The 26,019-nt window shown below is 42.8% G+C and overlaps 1 protein-coding gene across 10 annotated transcripts in view; it reads left to right on the top strand.

Moving 5' to 3' along the window:
* Window positions 1-26,019, top strand: part of VIT (vitrin) — a 232,706-nt gene that overhangs the window by 11,347 nt on the left and 195,340 nt on the right. The window contains exon 1 of one of the 10 annotated variants that reach the window (XM_073627768.1): window positions 18,435-18,455. The exons of 8 other annotated variants lie outside the window; for them this stretch is intronic. The gene's annotated coding sequence lies outside the window, so the exon portion shown is untranslated. Of the gene's footprint in view, window positions 1-18,434; window positions 18,456-26,019 lie in introns of those variants that run through there. One more of the 10 variants, XM_073627770.1, reaches the window with a different exon arrangement.

The raw sequence follows: 26,019 nt of genomic DNA, 5'->3' as shown, positions 1-26,019 counted from the left end.
CCCTGCGGGCTATAATAACTTGGTAGTAGGATTACCCCACCCACCTTAAATGTGTGGATGAGGGAATCAAGTCAATTTTTTCATTCAACCCACTGGTTAAACAAAAAAGTTGACTCATCTATCGGCTGCTTAAGACACTGTTACCTCTGTCTACTAACCTTATGAGATTTGGATGGAGTGAAATTGATATCACTACCATGCTGCTCACGGTTTTCCTTAGGGCTTGATGGAGAGAAAGCTATATCTGAGGACTTGCAGTACAAGGATCACCCAGCTTTTTGTTCACTCATTCAGTGGACCTGTGATTCCTTCACCTCTCTTGTGGCTGCTTGATCATTACTCCACCAGCCATCAGATCACGAGTCATTGGTGGACAGCTATGTAATGAGCAATCAAGGTCCAGCTTCTCTATCAAGATGGCCACATTTCACACAGAAACACAGTGTGCATCAAGGTATGGTAACATTGGTGACTATCCCTCTGGCCTTTACTTTTCTGGCCACATCTTTCAATATCCAGGTCCCTTTTAGTGCGGAGATCTCACCAACAGTATCCATAAGAGTAATACAAGACAAAAAGGTGCTTTAGCTCTTTATCATCTATCATTACTGGAATACAAGTATTGGAAAATGACAGTTGAAACCAAGTTGAATAGATAGAATATAGATAGTTTGGGACTTTCAGCTGCGTGAAAAATGTAGTCATGTTTATGTGTTGTAATAATCATTAGTGTAACTTTCACCATAATAAACTACGAGGCTCTGAGGAGGCCTGGTCTTGGGCAGTAAAAATTGTGGCGCTCATAGAATGTGCTAAAAAACTATACTCATAATAATAGAGTCACAGTGAGTGATGATAACACATAAAGTAAACCAAAATATGAGAGAAAAGAGGGTGTGACCCCCAAAAAATGATTGATGAGTCACAAGTAATATTTTACTGGTGAAAAAATAGTAAGGACTAGGCTACGTGTAAACTCTAGTTAAAAATTTCACATAAGTAGATCAGTAATAGTGAATGTGACCTAGAAACTAAATAAAAATAAAAAAAAATAACAAATAATAAATAAACCTGGAAGCACCAAAGTAAGTGAAGGTAAATAACACCATACAAATAAAACTGCTATAGATGTAGTTGGGATGAACTCAACTATATTACGTGTCTGTCAGACCCATCTATTAGGATATAAAGTACATAACATATAGATGTGGCATATAATGTCCGTATGTGAAGTATAAACTAATTTAGATGCCACTATAACACTGTAGGTGCACCAAATCTTCAAAAGTGCTTGTACCGTCAAACGGTGGGGTGGATCAGGTTCCGGTCACACAGGTAGGCTTGACTTGGAAGGGTAAAAAGCCTCAAAGGCTGGTGTATCCCTGGAGGAGCTGAGTTGGACCCAGACGTCCTGTTGGACTAACTTCGATCGTCAGCTGGGTTCTACTTAATCCCCGACAAGCCTCATGGTATGGCAAGGAAACAAGAAAAAAAGTCCACATAGTATAAATCCGTTGAAGAAAAATAGGAATTTATTGGTATAAAAGTTATAAAAAATTATATCCAACAAATAATAAAACCTAGGGCAGTAAAAATTGGGTTCACTTGAACCAGACAGCGCAGTAAGTGGTGGCTATGGAAATAAAAACAAAGCTGACGCGTTTCATCCTCTAAGACTTCTGCTAGGGTGTACACCAGCCTTTGAGGCTTTTTACCCTTCCAAGTCAAGCCTACCTGTGTGACCGGAACTTGATCCACCCCACCGTTTGATGGTACAAGCTCTTTTGACTCACCGCTGACGGCCCGTGAGTCCACCTCCTCTGGTAAGGGCATTATATATTTTTATCTGCCTGAGATTATGTCTGGAGAAAATATTATCCTGCATGCTGTGATGTTCCCAATAGTCCTGCAGAAATACATATGAAGATTTGGAGCACCTACAGTGTTATAGTGGCATCTAAATGAGTTTATACTTCACATACAGACATTATATGCCACATCTATATGTTATGTACTTTATATCCTAATAGATGGGTCTGACAGACACATAATATAGTTGAGTTCATCCCAACTACATCTATAGCAGTTTTATTTGTATGGTGTTATTTACCTTCACTTACTTTGGTGCTTCCAGGTTTATTTATTATTTGTTATTTTTTTTATTTTTATTTAGTTTCTAGGTCACATCCAGGTTTATTTATTATATGTTATTTTTATTTAGTTTCTAGGTCACATTCACTATGACTGATCTACTTATGTGAAATTTTTCACTAGAGGTTACACGTAGCCTAGTCCTTACTATTTTTCACCAGTAAAATATTACTTGTGACTCATCAATCATTTTTTGGGGGTCACACCCTCTTTTCTCTCATCTTTTGGTTTACTTTATGTGTTATCGTCACTCACTGTGACTCTATTATTATGAGTATAGTTTTTTAGCACATTCTATGAGCGCCACATTTTTCTGTTTCACTTATATTTACAATTAGTCTAATGCCCCGTACACACGGTCGGATTTTCCGATGGAAAATGTCCGATCGGAGCGTGTTGTCGGAAATTCCGACCGTGTGTGGGCTCCATCGGACATTTTCCATCGGATTTTCCGACACACAAAGTTGGACAGCAGGAGATAAAATTTTCTGACAACAAAATCCGATCGCGTCAATTCCGACCGTGTGTGGCCTGTTCCGACGCACAAAGTGCCACGCATGCTCAGAAGAAATTCCGAGACGGGACAGCTCATTCTGGTAAACTTAGCGTTCGCAATGGATACAGCACTTTCGTCACGCTGCAATGTTAAAAATGGTTTAATACAGCGCACTCTTTTCTTCTTTATAATGTGACAAGAATTAAGTAGTTTTGCTGCTCATATTCACACACACTTCTCACAAACTTCTTTCGTTACTATTTATCGGGATTCCCTCAATATATTTTGATTTCTCACATCTGACAACATATTTTTGTATATTTTTTATATATTTTTGGGCTTTAATGTAGATTCTTTTTTTGTGTTTCTATTTTATTTTTGCGATTTTGATTTGTACTCCCGAAAATGTTTGAGTGTGTTTTTTGTGACAAGTTCCCACAACACCATTGATATGTTGTTCTATTTAATCTGTAGGAGATTGTTTGGTGTTGGTGTCTCTTGTTAATTTCACATTTTATGTTAGAAATGTACCTGAATCCTCACCAACAAACTGTCCTTTTTGGATGAAAACACACACAGGAGAGTAGACTTTCCCCAAAAAATTTATTAAGGGCTCACAACTATAAACAAAGAGGGAGGCAACGCTGGAGAAACTGCAGAACTGGGTGAAGCCTTGTACCCCCAGGGCAGACATCAATTATTTAAAAGCCAAATTGGTGGCCTGAGGAGTCCTTATCTAAGGGAGGGCAGTGTGGTCCAGAAGTCCCAGAGATCCAGAAAGCAGCAGATGACATCTGTGTCCCCAGGCTGTGGTCATACGAGAGACTGCATCTTCTGTCAGACCAGACTGAACCCAGGGTCATCACTCTCTGGTCTTCTTTCCACGCCTCCTTCCACGTGGTGGCTCTGGTGGTGGAGTTGTGGCAGCAGGAGGAGGAGGAGGAGGAGGATCATCCATCTCAATGACATCCGTCTTGGGTGTTAGTTCCCCACTCACCCCCTTACGTAGGACTTTATAAATAAGGTCCTCAGAGAGCCTGCGTTGGCCCTCCTGCATGCCCTGCAATTTGGTGGCAGCCATGCAGGCAAAGGCCTCTTCAGGAGTTGGTAAGGCTCTGAGGGACGCAGAAGCCTCCTGGATCAGCCTGAATGCTGAATCCTGCACGGGACTCGGAGTCGTCTTCCTGGCTCATTTATGTGGCAGGCGGAGGGGAGGGACCTGAGACTCAGTCAGGCTGCGACTTGTCCCAGACTTCTCCTGGCTGACACTTAGCCCCGCCACCTCCTGGCTGCCACTAATCCCCGCCTCCTCCTGACTGCCACATTCCACAACCTCCTCCTGGCTGAGGTCTTCCTGTGTATGAAAAAGGGACATAGTTTTATTTTTTTTTTCATCAGTCACACACAATTTTCACCTCCTGACTGCTGCAAATTGAATGTTAACAAATATAACTGACTATCATTCTGAGCCCAGCATTTTTCATTCTTGTCCCAATTTTGGGTGCCCACTACTGTCTATTGATATGTAAAACACTTTTTTCAATCAGCAATTAGTGATCAATAATAAAATCTAGTAAACATCATTTATTTATTGACCAGAAATCTGTAGAAGAATGCTATACCTGACTCCAGCTGGGCTCCTCCACTTCTTCCTGGCTGGAAGTCCCAGGTTGGACATCGGAAGCCTCAGCTGGGGTGGAAGGAAGCGTGGAAGGAAGAGTGGAGAGGGATTCCCTGACTTCAGTGTGGTCTGACAGAAATCGCAGTCTCTCATAGTACCACAGTCTGGGGACATAAATGTCATCTGCTGCTGCTCCGGATCTCTGGGAATCTGTGACCTTCTTGTGCTCCCTAATATAAGTGCTCCTCAGGCCACCAATTTTAGCTTTTAAATAAGGGATGGTTGCTGTGGGGACCACCGGCTTCACCAACTCCAGCAGTTTCTCCAGCGCTGCCTGCCTCTTCTGTTTATGGTTATAGTGGGGGTGTCTCACTTGCCACAGACAGGGCAGCTCCCTGTACTTGTCTATGAACAGGGGCAGGAAATTGTGGTCGTTGAATCCATCCATTTTCTCTGCAAGACACAACACAAGACAAACCCTAATGTAAGGCCAAACTCCCCTAATCTTGTTACAATATAGGCTTCCATTTCGAAGCAGTATAGGCCCAAGTTTAGATCTTACCTTCGTTATCACGATCGGCGTCTCCGATGCTCCTTCCTCCGCTCACAGATCGTACGTAAGACGCACGTGTGTTACGCTTTATACACACTGCGCATACGTATAACTCCGCCCACCCCTGACGTTCTTTCTAGTCTATTCCCCGCCCCTTTTCGTTCGGCGCAGTGGGGGAAGAGCACATGGTGGATAGACAGCATGATCGTGATAATTGGAGCAACGAGGAGGAGGAGGAAAGGCCAGAGCCTGAAACGTCCCGATCCAGAAGGAGATTTAAGGACTCAAATATGTCCTTTGGGGAGATGTTGGAAATGGTGGACATCCTGAAGAAGGCCGACTATGATGGAAAGTATGGGCCTTACCCCAACCCCAATGTCCGAAAGGCCAAGATCATGGGGAAAGTGGTCAGGAGTCTGCACCGGAAATTCGGGGTACGACGATCGAAAGATCAGCTCAGGAAGCGGTGGTCGGACCTGAAATTACGAGAACATGAGCAGTACAGAAAGATCCGGAGAGTGCTGCAAAAAAGTAAGTAGTTGTGCTGTGTTCCTATTCTTTATGTTTATTACGTTCGTGCTGCTCCATGTGCTTTTAGGAACTGTTGTACAGTTAAAATGGCAACTTTCATGTTCATGGGCACATTATTCGTTCGGATCAAACATTTTTCGTTCCAAATATAAAATACCATTGTTTAGCACATATGCATTTGGCCACCATTTTGACGCCCTATACTTGTCTTCAAAGAATTGGGTTGTGTAGATGGCTTTGTTACTAGAATGAAATGCAAACTAGATTCTGTGTAAGGAGAGGACACTCAGCAGCTGTTTTCACATCTGGACACTGGAGCACTAGTGTGGGACACAAAAACGCTATTTTTATTAGGGGGGCCACACAGGTGCTCCAGTGTATACTATAGGGGGGGCTACATCTGTGAAGCTCACACTAAACAGGTAAAGTATTGCAGGTTGACAAAGGGCATTCAACAAATTACAACTTGGAACTCTGCTAAAATTGACAATTGTACCCCACTTCCAAGCAATGTTTCCTATTTATAGTTCTGACATTAAATATCTGTGTGCTAATTATACCATTTTGTTTCACATAGGGGAGAAAAGACTCGGAGGACACCCCTCATCTGAGGAGACCAGAGCCCCCCCCCTCTGGAAGAAGGGGAAATCCCTCCAACACAAGCTGAGCAGGAGGAAGAAGACGTGGTGGAACTAGTCACCACAACAGGTGAGTGTCTGCAACCACAGGCTCAGATAAGAGATGGATGGCGGCATTTTTTTTAAACCAAGTTTATTTTGGGGTTCCTCTCTTTTTAGGTGATCGTGAGGTTGTGGATGAAGATCCTTTCACATCCAAAAGTGCCCAGATCCTGATCGGGGAGATCATGGGGTGTAATTTACAATTGGAAATCATCAAGCAAAACATCAATGATGTTATTCCAAAATATAAAAACATCATTGATGTTTTGGGGCGAGTTTAAAACCCCTCCAAATCACTTTCTTCTTTTGTGTGCTACAATGTGCTAAATGTTTTTGTGATTTTTCCCAAAGCCAAATTTGGAGGATGCACACAGTGTGCCAACATGTGCTATCTGCCATCACGGGAGATCAATGGACGCGTTTTGGGGGTGCAACCCCTTCATCAATAATAAAGTAGCGGTGAGGAAGGGCTTGCTCCCCCAAAACACATCCCTTGATCCCCCGTGATGGCAGGTAGCACATGTTGACATTGGGAAATTTGTGTGCATCTTCCAAATTTGGCTTTTCCAGGGGTGATTTCCCCCCATCTGAACGCAATATCAAACACAGTTCCTAAATACTCATGTCTGATATTGCCTTCAAGTTCTACCAAATGTGAACTTTGTAAGATCAAGATTTGTGTCTTTCTTGTTGGTTTTACACAGGCCTGTTTTCTATAAAATGGACATTTTGATTTTGGATAATGCCACCAAAAATTGGTATACAACAAACATGTTGGTTTGTGTGAAAAACCTTTGGTAAATGCACATGTGATTGTGCAGGTATTAAAAAGATTGTTAATCAAGAATGTGTGGATTATTGTCTCAATGCTACAACACTTTTGGGGTGATGTAATTGTTGTTTGATGAGAAAATGGGGGTTATTTCCTAAGGTCAAATCCACTTTGCACTACAAGTGCAGTTTCAGTGCAGTTGCAAGTGCACTTGTAGTGAAATGTGTTTTTGCATTTAGTAAATAACAGCCAACAGTGCTTTGTACAAGGTTACACAATCACGCCATTTTCTGCACTCCAAACATTTCTGTCAGGGTCAGCTAACACAAACACAAGCAGTAAATGTCCACAAAGATTTTTTTTTTTAATTTATTATAAAAAGGCTTCACAGATTGTCTGGCATATTGATGGCCCCCCTACCCGCAAAGAACTCCTGGTATCGTAACCGGACATCACGGGCACTCAGGGAGGGCAAGCCAGGACGGCCGCTTTCAAGCGCCGTCAGTGTGGTATGATGTATCATTCTGGCCTCAGGCCCAACTGAGCCAGCATAGTTGGCCGAATGTTTCCTTAAAAAGTTATGGAGAACACAGCACGCAAGTATTATATGGTTCAGTTTATACTCCGCCATATGGATGGGTGTCATAAATAGGCGGAACCGGCTGGCCAGGATTCCAAATGTGTTCTCCACCACTCTTCGGGCTCTGGCCAGCCGGTAATTAAAAACCCTCTGTTCCGGGGTGAGGGTCCTCATTGGGAATGGCCGCATCTGGGCGATGACTCCACCATCGGACATCCGCCCATTCTTCCCCACGTCCACATACAAGAAGTCGTAATTAGCTGACACCACCGCCAGCATCACTATACTATTGAACCCCTTGTAATTATAATAGTACGACCCCGAGTTGGGTGGTGGGACGATGTTTCCCATCAATTGCCCCTCCGCAGTTAGGAAAGTCCCACCGCTCGGCAAAGTGGGGGGCCACAGTCTGCCATTCCTGTGGCGTGGAAGGAAACTGTTGAGGAAAAAACAATAAACATTACTATTTTTACTCTGAAACATGGCAAGCAGATTAGACACAAACATTATGGGGCAACCTCCAGATAGCATTTATTAAGGGGAATTTAACAACACCAAAGTATAAGGTACACCTATCATATTCCCCCTCCCCCCCTCTCATGGGCCATTTCTAACATTATAGGGGGTGTGTGGAAATCTTGGACAGGTAACCCTCTTCACTTCATTGAGAGATGAATGCCTAAATAATGGGGATTACTTGGAACAGCCCCTCCTTAGTTACACTATTGGCAGCCCACTGGACAGGTAAGAAGTGTCTGAATACAAAGATATAAATACACACTGTACACATTTGAGGACATTTGGACATTCTGCTATTACCTATCAAGATAATAATAGGATACAAAAACTTTAAACAGTACCATTGGAAAGTATACAGGCAGGTCTTTGCACTACATGCTTTGGGTAATTCATCCATAAATCTGACCAGTAAAGAGGTGGGTATAGTGTGTATGGGTTTGGCAAAGTCAGCAGATAGATGATTGAGGATAGATAGAGAATTGGGATCAGCTGACTTAGCAGTTGGGGGAGGGAGGGTTACTAAAAATTATTTGGGGACACCACAAAAAAAAGCCTCTGGCACTCTGCCTGAATTTAAAGAAAAAATAACATTTCCAAACATTTTAGGGGGTGTTTGGGGTAAAGCACTACTATGGAGCTGATAAAATACATTGTTAGGTGACTACATGAGGTGAATATAGGGCAGGAGACACCATGCTGGGGAGGTTAGTGAAGGGCAAATATGTATGAAGGACCTAAAATAATAATTACATAAAAATCCAGCATGCATGAGAACAAAGGGGACATTCACAGCATATTACAATCATGGTAATTAGGGAATGAGGAAAGAAATACAAGATATTATCAAACATTCAATACAATAAAATGTGATATTAAAGGATAAAAATCTTACCTTCATATACTCCTTCTGCAGGACCTGTATGATGGCAGAACAGGTCTCTGGGATGATGATACCCAGAGCCTGGGGGGAGATTCCTGTCGAGAACTTCAAGTCCTGCAGACTTCTCCCTGTGGCCAAATACCGCAAGGTAGCGACCAACCTCTGCTCCGGAGTGATGGCTTGCCTCATGCAGGTATCCTGCCTGCTGATATAGGGGGTCAGCGAAGCCAACAGATGGTGAAACACGGGGGTCCGTCATCCTGAGAAAGTTCCTGAAATCATCAGGATTATTCTCACGGATCTCACGGAGCAAAGGCATATGAGAGAACTGGTCACGCTGAAGCAACCAATTCTTGGTCCATGAACTCCTCCTCACCCTGTTCATGGACTGGACTTGTGTCAAGGTCAGGACCCCAACACCAAGCCCCCACACAGCACGAACTCTACGAGGAGTACGCATACGAAACATGGCTAGAAAACGGTCGGCTGCTCAGAACGAAGTAACAGAACGCACTGAAGAACAGCAAGGCCTGTGAAGAGCGACCTGAAAAACAGTAACGAACGAACAAGAATACAATGACTACCTAAAGTCACGCGGAACTTGCTGCACGCACTGAAGAGCAGATACAAACCCACAAGCACAAACTGAACGGCAGAAAACAATCTGAAAGCCACGAGTCTGAAAAAGCGCGAATCGTCTCTCACCAAACTTTTACTAACACGAGATTAGCAAAAGGAGCCAAAAGGGTGCCGCGCTTGGTTCTGAACTGGCCTTTTCTAGTCTCATCGTACGTGGTGTACGTCACTGCGTTCTTGACGATCAGAAATTTCCGACAACTTTGTGCAACCGTGTGTAGGCAAAACAAGTTTGAGCCAACATCCGTCGGAAAAAATCCTAGGATTTTGTTGTCGGAATGTCCGAACAAAGTCCGACCGTGTGTACGCCCTATAATTGTTGTGTTGGCTGCTTTTTTCTTTTTGAGTTGGCACAACAGTTCTTACATTTACTCACAGTAAAAATTGTGTTGTGACAATTGAAAGTGATACAGCTTATTTAGGTCCTTCTGCCAGTGAGTAGGAAAGAAGCAGTTCTGCTCGCTGCCATGCCAAGAAGGAGCTTGACTGTTGCAGACTGATGCCCTACCTAAGGGTATCTGTATGTTAGGAGTAAACAGATGAAACAGATCAAAACAGTTCCTGGCCACCAATGTTAATGGGGCAGGACATTTATGAAATGCAAAGTTTACCAATGCAAGGGGAATTATTGTTTGTTTCGGCAGACCACTTGCAACATAAATGATAGGCAAAAGGCCAACAATAAAAAAGGGGCAATTTTATCAACTGTAAAATGGGCTATCGGTCACTAACAGAAAATACTGAGGGCATGAGCCAGTCAAAATTTTGGTATGGGGTCCCATTATTTTGGTAATAATAATATTTAAAAATTGAAACTAATACTACAAACACTGCTTACTGTATATGCGTAGCAATTCACCCAGTAAAGTGCAAGTATACTCATTCTGTGCAAATGAGACAAAAAATGTTATTAGGTTAGTGGCCAAATTAGGTATTTTACATTTTAAATCAATAAAAAACAGTTAACCAGCACAGGAAAGAGCCTAATAAAATATGTTTTTGCCCCATTCACACAAAACAAATGTACATACATTTTAACTGGACATTTTTTTTATAATACACCCCTGAGTCATCGCTAAATACAATTCATGTATCACTCTCTTTGCACTAATTCAACAGCCACATCTGTAACATAAGCTACAGTTTAATACTATTTTTCAATATTTCTTTGAAAATTATAAAAGGTGTTTTGTGTAATTGCAATAGAAAACTCCAGGATCAAAGGGCTTTTTAGTGGTATCTTTTATCAAAACATACAACATAACAGCCAGTATGATGATAAGCAGGGATTATGCTTTTCAGGATGCAAACCACAAAACCAAACTCTGGGAATTAAAATAGCCTGAGGGTCTTCCTGTAACTGCCTGGTAGATGGTGAAAATTTACTTTGTTTGCATTCTTGATCAGTTACAACAAACACCATGTTATAAAATTGTCAACAACAAAGGATCAAAGATGCCATTTTGGCTGATGGGAATTGTCCCACTAAGATTATTTCCTAACAATATGAAAGCTTCATAAAAAAAATATTTTTGTAAGATGCCTATAGACATAAGATAACCAGATCAGGCAACGATTTCATGTCTGTTGGGTGAAGCAAACACCTGCCTTCCAACCACTCCAAAGAGAACCTCAACAGGACAGTTGCTATTGTTGCCAGTTCTCAGATGATGTAGCTGTATTAGTTTTATTTTTTGAAGCTTCATTTTCAACTGATGATCCTTCCAGTAACACATTTCCAGTCCTTGAGTGTTAACACTTACTCACTGTATTGTTTCTATGGAGATGCAGCATTGTCACCCTAGGACAGGACTACAGAACCTCCTACTCTTCTCCATAATATGAAGGGGGGTTCTGTAGCCCTTAGGGATAGTTGTGTACAATGTAACTGATAACACCACAGGATAAGCAGAGAGTTAAGTAAAGCTGGCCATACACTAGTAGAATTTGATTAAAAATGCAATCAATGTCCTAATCATCGGCAGGATCAAATCAGCATTAGCTTTAAGCACATTGATGAGAAAATTTGAAAGGGGAGAATTAATTTTTTTTCTTAATTGAATGAATTTCTAACAATGTATGTGGCTTTCATTTGGAAAAGTCTATTCATGCCAAAATCAATTATTAAAAGCAAACAAAATGTTGTTGTTCTATTGAATGACTTTTGTCAAGTTATCGAATGTACTGAGGATTTTTATATGAATGTTGGTATTAATTTTCATTTGAACATTTGTTTGTAAATCTACTAGTGTATGGTCAGCTTAATTTATCAGCCGACAATATTTTTGGCAAGATTAACAGGTATTTTTTTACATTGAACAGATACTTCCCCCTATCCTCATCTTTATAAATGGAGGAAATTATTCTGTTATCCATAGAAATAACTGGGAACAATACTAAATGATAAGAGTACAGCAAAGGCAGAGAGCTCAGAGAGCACAGGAAGTTCACGGAAGATCAGCTCACGCGACAGGATCCACAGTTGTTTTTGTGTACTTACCGAACAGATAAAACAAATTGTACTTAATTGTTTAACAGACCAAAATGGTCCAAATAAGAGAAGTTATTTGTTAGGGTTTACATACTGTACCTTTTAAAACGAAACCGAAAGAGACGTGGAGGAAACCTCAGATGAGGGAACCCCAGGAGGTAAAGCGGCTACTAAGGCAGCAAAGGACAATACTACAGTCTGATAAAAATATACAAAAGTTTATTCAATGTTAAAGATAAAAACATAGCTCAAATTACTGAGAGATGGGGTTACATTTACACTGGTTGTAGTTTATGAAATCCCACACTACTTGAATAGAGTGTGGTACACAGACAATGGACACACAGACATGTAAAAACAAATGACAAACCAAAAAACAACAATGGTCCGGACACCAAATTACCATACACACAGAGATCGTAAGGGGTAAATACCGCTTAAAGGGTATAACTGAAACAGGGGTTCACAAGTGAGGCTTCCTCTATTGGCAATCAATGTGTATATGGCCCCCGGGGCTATGGGAAGGCAATAAGTATGACAAGCCTATTACATGCCAAGTGGGAGGTATCTACTGCTGGGGCTCCTGGAAAGGGATAGCAAACTGTAGATCAATACATAAAGCCTCTAAGTTCATGTATTCCGCAGATGCTTATGCTGTGGTTGAGATTTAACGCTGTTTGCCTCTCAGGAACCAGCAGTCAATACAGCACTAATAACCTGGGGCCAATGATCTACCCATCAGTGTTCAGCAGCTATTTCAGCAGCAACTTGGGTGCATGTATTTTGTGCGTGTAGTTGTCATCATTTGATGCAGAACTGTATCCATTCTTCGCAGGACTTACATAAAGCGATAGAAGTAACCTCCATGCATCTTTATTTGGCCACAGCATAAGCATCTGCGGAATACATGAACTTAGAGGCTTTATGTATTCATCTACAGTTTGCAATCCCTTTCCAGGAGCCCCAGCAGTAGATATCTCCCACTTGGCATATAACAGGCTTGTCATACTTATTGCCTTCCCATACCCCCGGGGGGGCCATATACACATAGATCGCCAATACAGGATTCCTCACTTGTGAACCCCTGTTTCAGTTATACCCTTTTGGCGTCCGGACCATTGTTGTTATTTGGTTTGTCATTTGATTTTACATGTCTGTGTGTCCATTGTCTGTGTACCACACTCTATTCAAGTAGTGTGGGATTTCATAAACTACAACCAGTGTAAATGTAACCCCATCTCTCAGTAATTTGAGCTATGTTTTTATCCTTAACATTGAATAAACTTTTGTATATTTTTATCAGACTGTAGTATTGCCCTTTGCTGCCTTAGTAGCCGTTTTACCTCTTGGAGTTCCCTCATCTGGGGTTTCCCCCATGTCTCTTTCTGTCTAGTCTGCTTGGCTACGGCAGCAATACCTAACTAGGGTGAGTGGCATTTGGTCTGAAATAATCAACATAAATGGTAGAGGTGCCATTAGTGGACCTGTCACCCTTCTGTATTGTTTTTGCTTTTAAGACTAATCCAACATCACTTTTAATTATCTATCAGCATTGTCTAGTTCAGTCATCTCTTTTTTTCCCACAAAAAAGACCACAGCACCAAACAGAGAACTAGGCTTCTGACACTCCTGGAGGTGTATGGAATGCTGAAGACTATTTTGAATTATTGGGCATTGCACTTTAACCACTTCAGCTCCGGAAGGTTTTACCCCCTTCCTGACAGGCCATTTTTTGTGATGCTGCAATGCATGGCTTTAACTGACAGTTGCGCGGACGTGTGACACTGTACCCAAATAAAATTGATGTCCTTTTTTTCACCACAAATAGAGCTTTTTTTGGTGGTATTTGATCACCTCTGTGGTTTTTATTTATTGCGCTATAAACAAAAAAAGACTGACAATTTTGAAAAAATATATATATTTTTTACTTTCTGCTATAAAACATACCCAATAAAAAAAAATGTAAAAAATCAAATTTCTTTATCAATTTAGGTCAATATGTATTCTGCTACATATTTTTGGTAAACAAAATTCCAATGTTGATTGGTTTTTGCGCAAAAGTTATAGTGTCTATTTTATTTATTATTCGTTTATTTATTTATTTATTTTTACTAGTAATGGCGGCGATCAGCAAATTTTAGCAGGGTTGCGACATTGCGGCGGACAAATCGCATACCTAACTGACACTTTTTGGGGACCAGTGACATTATTACACTGATTATTGCTAAGAAAAATGCACTGTTACTGTACTAATGACACTGGCAGGGAAGGGGTTTAAATTCAGGGGTGAGCAAAGGGTTAAGTGTGTCCCTAGGGGGTGTTTTCTAACTGTGGAGGATGTGCTTTGACTAAAGCAAAACAGAGATCCGTGTTTCTGCTTAGCAGAAACAGAAGATCTCCATTTTCCTCTCTGGCAGAACAGTGATCTGCCTTGTTTAGATACTGTAGGCAGACCGCCATTCTGCCTCTTTTAAGAACAAGACATTGGTGGACATCGTGTCTGCTGGACCTGCTGACTTGCTCCCGCTGTATCCAATCACAGCGGGGCTCTGGTGGCGCATGCTCCGGGGCTAAAGATAAAATCACATACAGATACTTGAGTTTGCGCTTAAGGGCCACCCTGTTGCAGTATATTTACATGAGATGGTCCTTAAGTGGTTAAAATAGTCAAGAACAGGAGCATGGCCAGCAGAAAAGCTAATTAACTGCTTGCTGCCCACCCACTGTCAAATGATGGCGGGGCAGCTCTCGTTCTGGGATGACGTCGTATGACGACCCCCCTGTGCGCGGCGATCGTGGCCGTGCCGTGTTGCTAGGACATGGCGCGACTTTGATCTGTGTAAAGAGCCGCGTCCACGGCTCTTTAACCATGTGATCGGTTGTATTCCAATCACAGCTGGTCACATGTAAACAAGGAGATGCCGGTAATTGGCTCTCCTCGCCTCACACTGAAAGAGTGTGAGGAGAGGAGGGATGATCAGCGGCATCTCCTCACAAGGGGACATCTAGGGATGTAATCAGGGCACTGATTACAATAAATAAATACAGTGTCACAAACAGTGCCCACCATTGCCCACCAATGCCAGCATATAGTGCCCACCAGTGGCAGAAATCAGTGCCCACCACTGCCCACAAGTGCCACCAAACAGTGCCCATTAGCGATGCCAGTCAGTGCTGGCAATCAGTGCTGTCTATCAGTACTGCCCATCAATGCACATCACTGCTGTCGATCACATTACTGAGCATATAGAAGTAATCAGGCAGCTTTACAGCTGGCTGAATAACATCTAAAAAAAAGATGGCAGCTGAGAGTTATGGCCCGTACACATGATCTGAATATCGTACGACAGATCGTACGACCGTTTTCGCTTAATAGTCACAAGTAGAAATTGAATAGGTAGATAAAGTCACGAAAATTCTCGTACGACAGAAAAAAAATCGGAAGTGATGTCATGTGTTGTAATGTATTTGTATTCTATTTTCGGATGACAACTATACTGACTGAACGAAAATCGTACGATCTGGAATCATACGAGGACAATTTTAGTGCATGTGCGATCGAATAATATCGGATGAACTGTCTTGATTGGATGTCGAAAGTAGTATACACACGATCCGAAAATCGTACGATTCTTCTTCGGACGACCGTTTTCGTCCGATATTCGGATTGTGTGTACGGGGCAAAAAAATGTTAACAAATCCCTGGAGGCTATAGTGGTTAGGAGTCTGTTTACATGCTAATGCTGCTGCTGACACAGTAGTTATGTTGGCAGCAGCAAAATAGTTAAAACTCTTCAGAGTTGCTTTACAGTGCTATAAAGGATGTTTATAAATTATTGTATACAGTATATTTGGCAGTGGTACTGCTCGAGGAATGTGACAGAAGCATAATTTTTCCTGCACCATCAAGAAAAGCATTGTGGCTGTGGCATGTGTACAACCCCATCTGGCTGCTTTGACTGCAAGTATAAAAAAGCCCTGAGTGTAAAGTTTACTTTTACATTTGTTAACATTAAGCCAGTCACAGATGGTTCAAATCTCAGCCAGTTCAGCAGCGACCGGCCGAGATTGGAACCATCGATGGGCAGGCTGTTTGTACCATTAATCGACTTTGGTACAACCAGAATGTTGGACTTTTGAGGTGAATGAGGTGAATGCGATTAGCCAGTCACATGACACAAGTAAATACAGTATCAAAGTTTATTAAAAGTTGTCATACATACATGAACAACAAAAAATTGCCAAGCCGGTCATCTGATCTGACAATATCATTACACGTATAGCAGTTCAGATGTACATAGCAATATACACAGGCATAGAAAGGGACCCTGTGCGTTTTGCAAGACCATGCTCGCTTCATCAGGGGTAGATACGTGTGTATACATCTGTAAAGAAGTATGAAAAACCAAATAGGTATCTGCAGAATGATGGTATTGTGACAAATGATCAAGGGGGTCTGAGGCATAAGGCCCCATACTTACCAACAGCTAGGTCAGGCTACCAGATGCTGAATACCCATAGGCGGCAGCAATAAGCGTCCAGTTTGGGAGCTGAGGAAGCAAGAAAAACCCAGACCCATCAGAGTGCAACTGGGGGCAGGCATGGCTAGGATGTGGGTGTGTGTCCCCAAGGATCTCGCAATATCCATAGAGAGTATCAACTGAAACATAAATGCATGTATAGCAATTAATACTGCCATAGCAGCATAAGTGTAAAGCAGAAAATAATACAATGTAAATATGTGTATACATGAACCAAGTTGGTTCAGTGTAAGTATGGACTTGGAATCTGGGGGAAAAGGAAAGAGAAGTGAAAGGAATATATATAATGAGTGGAGTGTGTGACCCACAAAAGATGCTCAAAAGTCCATAGTAAAGGCCAGCAGACATGAGATTGTATATATCAATTAACGCTATACAGCAGAGTAAGCATGGAGTATATAATATAATAAAAAGATGTATGCATATGAACCAATCTGGCTCAATGCTGTATTGGACTAGGAAACTCAGGGACAGTGAGGAGAGTGACAAAAGTGTGTAATAAGCTAAATTAATGGACCCTATGGGTAAAAATAAAAATGTGAGAGGATGTGTAGCACAGCATGCTAGCAGTGTGTGCTCAAAGGTGGGGAAAGAAAAATGCGTGATTACCATCAATCAATGAAGGAATGTGAACTCACCTGTAGCTAGTGAAGCTACCACATGTGAAATAGGATGAAAGTAGCAGAGAAATCCCAGCCATGACTGACCACCAATTTATACCCCAGAAGGGCCCAGCAAGCTCCACCCCCAACGCCATGTGTGAGTGACAAGGCATGCAAACGTAGGGTACGCAGATCACGCCTAGTCACTCATTCTGACATAGCACGCAACACCGAGCTGACGCAGCGGTTGCGAATGTCACCTGGTGGGCGTGGTTTGCATGGCACTGATGTGTAGTTGGCCCCACCCATCCAGATTGGGCAGGGGGGACAGCAGGAGGTATGGGAACCTCCCTTGTGCACATCACAGCTCCCTAGCTGGATGAAGAGCAATGCCACCAGCAGGGAACAGAACCAGGAATCTGAGTCAGCCTATGGGAGGAGTGGCACCTAAGTTTTTAACAGAGCAGCTAGAAAGGCTGATGGATGTAGTGAGTGATATTGCTAGTGGTGGCATCAGACCAAGGTTGGGCTAAATGGGTGTCTTCCAATAATCACTGTGTTCTCCCGACAGGGACGGCTTCCTGCACCCCACCGGGAGAACACAATAGATCCGTGGGAGGAATTCCCCCATCAACACTGACGGCTGCAAGAATAAAAATCGCATCATCTATGGCCTGACTCAAACCTAATTTTCTGTGTAGTTGCCTGCTCATTTTGGTACACCACTTACAACCTTAGGCTATTCATAGGGCTCAGCTCACAAAGCTGCTTTTCTCTTGTTTGGCTGTTAATTCCTTAATTACACACTTTATTTAGTCAAAATCCCTTAGATTTCAATTCACAAATGTGCATACCAGGGTTTATTTATCCTGCTTTGTATGTAGTGGTACTTCACCACAACTACTGTAGTGCTATAATAGCCCTCAGTTATTTTATCAACCCTTATGATCAAATCATTGCAAATGTCAAATCACAAAGAATACTAAACACATTATTACTCCTCTAAAAGACACTAACTTCAAGGTGGTGATAACTACAAGTTTCACTGAAGGTCTGTTGAGGAGAGCAGGAAAATGAGCTGCTTGAGCTGGTGCTAAACTAACACTTATAAAATAATGTTTAGACTTGCACTGTTAGCACTACTAGGATAGGTAAGTTGCCAGTCTTCTCTGTTGCTGCAGCTGGTACTAATATATTACTAGAACTGTAATTTTGTAAATACAGAGCTTGCAGCAAAATAGACTGACACTGTACATATCCTAGCAGATGTCACTGCATCTGTGTCCACAGGATACTGGTGTAGATGACACTATTGCAACCATGCTAAAGTAGTGATAAACAATTTCTCTTTTCCTTTACCAGCATATGGCTGTCCAGAAGCCCATCCACCATACATGCTCAGGTAAGGCCACTTTCACACAGGCATCACCGGGTCTGTTCAACAAGGGATCCATGAACAGATCCCCTGCTATGACATTCATGTCTATTTAATGTTTAGATTCATTTATCATAATATCAGATCTTTCTGGACCCCATATAAAATATATAGGTCGCCAAATTTGCACCATCAGACTACCCCCGATCTCTCACCTTTAAGACAAAGAAAAAAACAGAAAAGAATGCAGACCTTTTTCATTTGCATCCACATACCCACAGACTTACTTTACATGGAGCTTCTGATCGGGTCTGCCTGACAATCCAACAGGCGGACCTTATCACACAGTCCGTGTTAAAGGGGCCTAACTCTCATGAGCCAGCCAACTAATACACTATTGGCCAAGAGGGTTCTTTGGAGTAGCATTGCAGAGTGAGCACCCATCAGATGGTATTGGCTGCTGTTGCTTTGAAAACTTTGAAGGCCCTGTAATGACTTTACAACAGTTAAGAAAAAAAATATTTGCGATAAGGAGCAGGTTGACTGCAAAATTAGTTTTAAAGAGGTGTTTACACTGTGAGCTTAACAGCTTCAGATCCGGGCCATTGCCAAATGACGGCAACAGCGCGGATCTAAATTGCCGGGACGACGTCTATTGACGTCGTCCCGTGCACGAGCGGCCTGCGCGCCCCCTGCAGGGCGCGCGCGGCGCGCTCGGTGATCAGCGAGTCTATGAGACTCGCCTGATCACAGATCAGAGTAAGGGGTTGGTCCCGACCCCTTACCACATGATCAGCTGTCAGCCAATGACAGCTGATCATGTGATGTAAACAGAGCCGGTAATCGGCTATTTTTCCTCCTCGCGCTGACAGCGTGAGGAGGAAAAAAAAACCCGATCACCGGCGGCCGTGATCGGGACATCAGTCCCGATCACGGCGCTATTACAACACAAAGTGCTGCCTACAAGTGCCCACCAGAGTCACCCATCAGTGCCCACAGTGCCATCAATCAGCGCCACCCATCAGTGCCCACAGTGCCACCCATCAGTGCCCACAGTGCCACCCATCAGTGCCACGCATCAGTGCCACCCATCAGCACCCACATCAGTGCCACCCATCAGCACCCACATTAGTGCAACCTATCAGAGGCCCATCAGTGTCACCTACCAGTGCCCATAAGTGCCAATCAGTGCCACCCATCAGTGCCCCCATCAGTGCCACCCATCAGTGCCCCCATCAGTGCCACCCATCAGTGCCCCCCATCAGTGGTACCTATCAGTGCCCATCCGTGCCACCTATCCGTGCCACCCATCCGTGCCACCCATCCGTGCCACCCATCCGTGCCGCCCATCCGTGGCCATCAGTGCCGCCTTATCTGTGCCCATCAGTACCGCCTTATCTGTCCCCATCAGTACCGCCTTATCTGTCCCCATCAGTACCGCCTTATCTGTCCCCATCAGTGCCGCCTTAACTGTGCCTATCAGTGCCACCTTAACTGTGCCTATCAGTGTCGCCTTATCTGTGCCTATCTATGCCCATCAGTGCAGCCTATCAGTGCCCACCAGTGCCGCCTCATCAGCGCATATCAATGAAGGAGAAAAATTACCTGTTTGCAAAATTTTATAACAAACTATTAAACATGATTTTTTTTTTTTCAAAAATTTCCATCTTTTTTTGTTTGTTTAGCAAAAAATAAAAATCCCAGCTGTGATTAAATACCACCAAAAGAAAGCTCTATTTGTGGGAAAAAATGATAAAAATTTCATTTGGGTACAGTGTTGTATGACCGCGCAATTGTCATTCAAAGTGCGACAGCGCTGAAAGCTCAAAATTGGTCTGGGCAGGAGGGGGGTTTAAGTGCCCAGTAACTGTATCCTCAAAGCGGAGTTCCACCCAGAAATGGAAGTTCCGCTGTTAGAATTCCTCCCCCCCTCCGGTGTCACGTTTGGCACCTTTCAGCAGGAAGGGGGGGAGCAGATAGCTGTCAAATTCAGGTATCTGCTCCCATTTCTGGGGAAAGATCTACGCAATGTCCAGCTAATCCTCCTCCCCCCCCACTGCCATCTGGGAGACTCACAGGTCCCAGAAGATAGTAGGGACCAATCAGAAAGCGCATCGTGACTCACGCATGCGCAGTAGGGAACAAGGCGTGAAGTCGAAAGTCTTCACTGCCTGGTTCCCTTACCAGGAATGCCCGCGGCAGCTCCCGGGAATTGATCCGAAGATCGGCTGGGGTGCCGACATTGCGGGCTCCCTGGACAGGTAAGTGTGCTATATTAAAAGTCAACAGCTACAGTATTTGTAGCTGCTGACTTTTATTTTTTTTTCCGCCGGCAGAACTCCACTTTAAGCTAGTTTTCTATCCATTTTGCAGACTGGATTTTCCAGTCATTCACTGTGAGTAATTATATCAAACATTACATCCACAATCACTGCTTTGCCTAAGTTTCTACCTACTTCTTCAAAAAGGATTGCAAATTTGTTTGAGAACTTGGGTCCTTCATATATGTATGCTAGGTATTACTTATGATTTTATTTTCTAGTTGCTCTTGTGTCAGGTCCTAAACAAATTTAGGAGTCTCTATAATTTATAAACAGCAGAAGAGAAATAATGTAACCCAGCTCTTTAAGCATTTAGCGGTGTAAGCCATCAGATCTAACTGATTTATTTACATGTATTTTGTCTAAATGTTTCTAAAACACATAAGTGCTAAGTCATTGTGGTGCATTTGAAATAGTTTCAATAACATTCTCTCATTGGACACCAGTAACAGCACGCTTGTTTGTATAGCTAAAGAAGATATCCAATAGGCTTGCTTTCTTTTAGACCCTAGTGATTACCTCCAAGTTATGATTTTTTTTTATGGACCCACACTCGTAAATGTAGTCTTTTCACTGTTTATATATTTGGATTATTTTTTGTTGTTGTCTTTTTAGCAACTATTTAATTATCCTGATTGCTTTTGTTAGAAATTCTGTATATAGCCCTACAGAACAGACATGGGCTTTGCTGCTTAACTGCAGACAGGAAACAAAAACTTTGTTATTGAGAAAAGACATAGAGTTTAACCATAGATGCAGCTACAAACATATAAACACTGCCATCTACTGGTTGAAGAATATATCTCTACTGAATACTGATATTGATGTAGTTGTTGCATAAAATACAAATGAACATTGTATTCCAACACCCCCACTCAACAATTACTCGTTATATTAGTCCAATTTCGGATTTCAGTTCTGTAAATCTGTTTCTTGTAAGCGGTTTTGTCAAATGCTGTGAATCACATGTTGCTATGTGAGCATTATAGGACAGACGTTTGGCTGGGATCCCTTTATTGCGTCTGGTGGATTTTCTGATTGAAGCCTCTTGTGGCCTGGTTTCTTCTTTTATAGCATTTGGCTTGTTTTATTTCTATTTATGTGTCACTTGGTTGCTCATCTTCATATGGTATTGATGTGTAATTTCCCTTAGTTTGAAACATTTTTTGTTAGTTCATGAAATTTGGAGCACACTGAAGTTTCATAGACAATTACACTTCTACTGATGGTTTCTTTGTCTGTGTTTTGGTGTAGAATTCTGTATACTTTTCGATATTCACGGTACACCTTCCTTTGCGCAAGCATCCCATTTTGTATGTTTTTCTTTCAGGATGTTTGTCTTTTGGGCTTTGCTTCCAAATACTTTTAGATGGTTCAAATTTGGTGCCCTTCCATTTCTCAGTTCATATGGAGTTTTCTTAGTTGATTTTCCTGGTGGTCAATTTTGAAAACAGCATGCGGTCATAATGGTCTCTCCCCCCAGTATGTGGCTGGCATATCTGCATCAAACAGCATGGTTCTTCCACTCTCACATACAGTATGGTTCATTATTTCTGCAACCCCGTTTTGTTTTGGATTGTATGGTACAGTAGTTTGAAATATTATCCCATGCTTTCTGAGAATCACCCGTGTGTTATCATTTGTATATTCAGTTCCATTGTCTGTGCGCAATACATCAAATACAATTTTGCCAAATTTGTTGCTTACTGTAGCCAAATACTGTTTAAGTTTCTCCGGTACTTTTGTTGTGTAACAGATATAGGGGTTGATTTACTAAAAATCCACTTTGCACTACAAGTGCAATCACTGTAGATCTGAGGGGAAGATCTGATATTAGAGGAACCTCTGCTGATTTCTATCATCTAATCACGTACAAACAAAAATGCTGTTTTCTTATTTTCCTTGCATGCCCCCCTCAGATCTACAGCGACTGCACTTCCAAGAGCACTTCCAAGTGCACTTGTAGTGCACTTGTAGTGAAAAGTTTATTTGCCTTTAGTAAATAAACCTGTTTAGTATACCTGGAGTAATCATCTATAAATGTGAGAAAATACCTCTTCTTTCCTGGAGTAAATTTTTCCATCGTACTACAAAGATCTGAATGAATTAAGTCCAGAGGTTTCTTAGCTCTGCTGTTACTCTGCTTTGGAAAGGCTTTTCTTGTCATTTTTCCTTTTATACAGCTGGTGCATCTTATTGTTTGATCACATGGGCTCATTTTTAGCTCACGTGCATAGTTTCTTTATTATGTCAGGACTTCTGTGCCCGAGTCGTCTGTGCCATGTGTGAACCCAGTTTGAATGTTTTTCCTCCTTGGCAGTATTAAAGCAGGATTCCGGCCAGCTAAAAAAAATTTTAAAGTCAGCAGCTACAAACACTGTAGCTGCTGACTTTAAATAAGTAGACTTGCCTGTCCTGGGTGCCTGCGATGTCGGCCGCCTGAGGCTGACCTGTCCCTCAGCTCTCGGGTCCCGGCACCACCATCCTAGGTAAGGGAAACAGGCTTCACTGCCAATTTCCTACTGCGTACGCGCGAGCGGCGCGGCGATCTGTGAATGGCCCCGTGGTTTTTTGGGAACACACACCATTCCCAGAAGGCAACGGGGCCGCTCAGCTAGGAGCAGAAGATGCCGCGGAATAGGAACAGGCAGATTAGGAAGACTGCCTAGCAACAAGGGTTCAGGTAAGTTTAAAAATTTTTTTTTTTTTCAAATGTTTTTTTTTTTTTTTTTTTTTAGGATTTTTAGTGAAATGTTTTTTTTAAGGGTGGCCCTCCACTTTAACCACCTCATTGCAGTTCAGCTGATATAGTTAATCTGTAATTTTAGCCTTTACAAGTAAGATATCCCCTTTTGTGATGGCGCTACTGTCATCTTGGAAGGTTACTACATTGCCTTGTTCTGTGAGCTTCTTCACTGACAAAAGATTAGTTTTAAGAGCAGGGACATAGAAGACATTTTCCACAGATATCTTTCTGGTGACACTCTGCTAAATAAGACAGTAAAGAAAAACATTTCCTATTCCTTCTGATTCCATTATTTGCCCATTAGTTGTGGTGATTTTTTTCTGTTTTACTCTGGTCAAGTTTAATTAGAAATTTCTGTAATTTTTCATGTGACTCATAGCACCTGAGCCGACACACCACACCTGCAAAGATGAGGTGCACCTTTTGGACTGAAAAACATATTCATTATCTAAAAAGCTGCGCTGAAAAGTGACATTGAGTATATCCACAAAATACCATGGAGCAGTGGCGTAACTAAAACCTTCAAGGCCCCGATGCAAGAAATCATGACGGGCCCCCCTGACCCCTGGACAGCGCTTTTCCTAGGGGGATATCTGATAAGAGGAGGAGCCGCGAGAGCCGCCGAGGGACCCCAGAAGTCGGTGTTTGGGGCCACTCTGTGCAAAACTAACTGCACAATGAAGTTATGACATGTTTGTTATTTAAAAAAAAACCTTTACAATCACTTTAAGGGGTTAAAACAGGTGGTCAGGAGGCAGCATATTGCCTCTTTACCGGCTGTCAAATGCCTCTGAAAAGTGATCTGAGCATGGATCGCTTTTCAGAGGAACAGCATTTTGTTGCTGGTACTTTGAACGAGCAAGAAAAAAAAATCAGTCCTGATTGTACACATATAGGGTGTCAGGATTAAACGTGCATACATAAAATGTGCATACATACATCTAAACAGTGGCGGCTGGTGCTCAAAATTTTTTTGGGGGCGCAAACATTTTTTGAAAAAAATCATCAATTGCAGCCACTATGCCCATCAATTGCAGCCACTGTGCCACTTAAATGTTGCCAGTGTGCCATCAAACGCTGCCACTGTGCCCATCAAACGCTGCCACTGTGCCACTTAAATGCTGCCAGTGTGCCATCAAACGCAGCCACTGTGCCATCAATTGCTGCCACTGTGCCCATAAAATGCTGCCACTGTGCCACTTAAATGCTGCCAGTGTGCCCATCAAACGCAGCCACTGTGCCAAACGCTGCCACTATGCCCATCAAACGCTGCCAGTGTGCCCATCAAATGCTGCCAGTGTGCCCATTAAATGCTGCCAGTATGCCCATTAAATGCTGCCAGTGTTCCATCAAACGCAGCCACTGTGCCAAACGCTGCCACTGTGCCCATCAAACGCAGCCAGTGTGCCCATCAAATGCTGCCCATGTGCCCATCAAATGCTGCCCGTCTGCCCATTAAATGCTGCCAGTGTGCCCTTGAATGCCCCCAGTGTGACCCCCGACCGCTCATCGGCACTTACCCTGTCTTGGTGGGGCAGCGGGTGACTGCGACGAGTGGGGTCCTCCATGCGTCTCCTGCTGTCCACATCTCCCGTCCTCTCCTCCTGATAGGCGTCCAATAGCTGCGCCTGTCGTTTCAGCCAATCAGGTGACGGGTAACAGAGCCGAGGACCTGATTGGTGGAGAGGCAGTTTAGTGTTAGGAAAGCGAATAGTCATTCGCTTTTCTAACACAGCTGAGTGGCCTGCGAGGTCACCTTTTTTGATGCCTATTAGAGCCTATGGCTGTAATTCAGGTTCCCTGTGCCCAAAAAGGGGCTGGGCGCCTGAATAGGGGGTGGCAGCGGTGGCCATAGATAGATTCATGCAATGCATGAATCTATCTATTGGTGATAGAGGGGTGGCTGGAGAGAGGGGGCGGCATCCGTGCGCCCTTAATGCATTGGCCACCACTGCATCTAAACACACACACACACATACACATAGATAAACACACACATAATATACACACACATATACTGTATATACACACACAAACACATATACATATATAAATACACACATAAACACATGCAAACACATACATGAACACACACATAAGAACACACACATAAGAACACACACACATACATGAACACACACATATAAACACATATAAGAACACACACTTACAGAAAGCCTTTTCAAAAACGACAGTGCTTTACCTCACCGCTTCCTGCCTGGTACTGCACTGTAGGGGGAGACAAAGAGCACAGCACACACTGTGCTTTCACTTTAGAAAAGTGTGACAAGCTCCCTGCACAGTGCCGATTACAGTTCGTCCGACGATCGGGGAGATCGATCTCAGCCGCTCCTCCTATCAAGATAAACAGGGGGGCCCTTGAGGGCCCCCTGCAGCATGGGGCCCAGTCGCCATGGTGACCTCAGCGACCCCTATACTTCCGCCACTGCCATGGAGATAAGAATTCTAGGCCTTTTAGCTTGCTGATGACCACATATGATGGTAAACGGAAAGAAGCAGCTCG

The sequence above is a fragment of the Aquarana catesbeiana genome, linkage group LG04 (genome assembly GCF_042186555.1).
Source record: "Aquarana catesbeiana isolate 2022-GZ linkage group LG04, ASM4218655v1, whole genome shotgun sequence".
Lineage (NCBI taxonomy): Eukaryota > Metazoa > Chordata > Amphibia > Anura > Ranidae > Aquarana > Aquarana catesbeiana.
The sequence above is the reverse complement of the archived record's forward strand: the minus strand, read 5'-3'. Positions and strand labels throughout refer to the sequence as shown.